Genomic DNA, 926 nt, shown 5'->3' with positions numbered 1-926 from the left:
TGTAAAATGGAGACTATGGTACTATCCTCATTGGGTTGGGATTAACAAAGGTAAAGTCACTAAGGACTTAGAAAAGTATCTTAGCACTTAGAATAGTGGAACCACAACAGGCCCTCAAAAGTCAAAGTAACCTTGAGAAAGAAAAACAAAGCTGGAGGTATCAAGTTTCTTGATTTCAAACTATATTACAAAGCTGCAGTAATCAAAACAGTATGGTAATGACATAAAAATAGACACATAAACCAATGGTAAGCCCAAAAATAAACTCTCATACATACACTCAACTAATATTTGACAAGGGAGTCAAGAATACTCAGTGGGGAAAAGATAGTCTCTTCAATAAATGGTGCTGGGAAAACCGGATAATCACAGGTAGAAAAATGAAACTGGACCTTTATCTTATATCACTCATGAAAATTAACTTGAAATAGATTAAAAACTTAAACGTAAGAACTGAAACCATAAAACTCCTAGAAGAAAATATAGGGAAAATGTTCCTGGACATTGGTGTGGGCAATGATTTCTTATACATGGTATATTTAAAAAGCACAAGCAACAAAAGCAAAAATAAATAAGTGGAACTATATCAAACTAAAAAGCATCTGCACAGCAGAAGAAATCATCAACAAAATGAAAATGCAACCCATGAAATGGGAGAAAATATTTGCAAACTGTCTATCTGATAAATGGTTAACATCCAAAGTATATAAAGGACTCATACAATTCAACAGCAAAACCCCAAACACCCAAATAAGAACTGGGCAGAGGACCTGAAAAGATGTTTTTCCAAAGAAGACATACAAATGGCTAATAGGTACATGAAAAAATGTACAACATTACTAACCATCAGGAAAATGCAAATCAAAACCATTAATATCCCCTCCCACCTGTCAGAATGGGTTATCATCAGAAAGAAAAGAGATAAC

The 926-nt window shown here is 33.9% G+C and overlaps 1 protein-coding gene across 1 annotated transcript in view; it reads right to left on the bottom strand.

The window, feature by feature from the left end:
• KDM5C (lysine (K)-specific demethylase 5C) overlaps positions 1-926 on the bottom strand; it is a gene marked incomplete at its 3' end in the record, with an annotated part of 30,559 nt that overhangs the window by 6,520 nt on the left and 23,113 nt on the right. The window lies entirely within an intron of this gene.

This window comes from Bison bison, unplaced genomic scaffold, assembly GCF_000754665.1.
Source record: "Bison bison bison isolate TAMUID 2011002044 unplaced genomic scaffold, Bison_UMD1.0 scf7180017852474, whole genome shotgun sequence".
NCBI classification, from domain to species: domain Eukaryota; kingdom Metazoa; phylum Chordata; class Mammalia; order Artiodactyla; family Bovidae; genus Bison; species Bison bison.
This window is presented reverse-complemented; position numbering and strand designations above follow the sequence as displayed.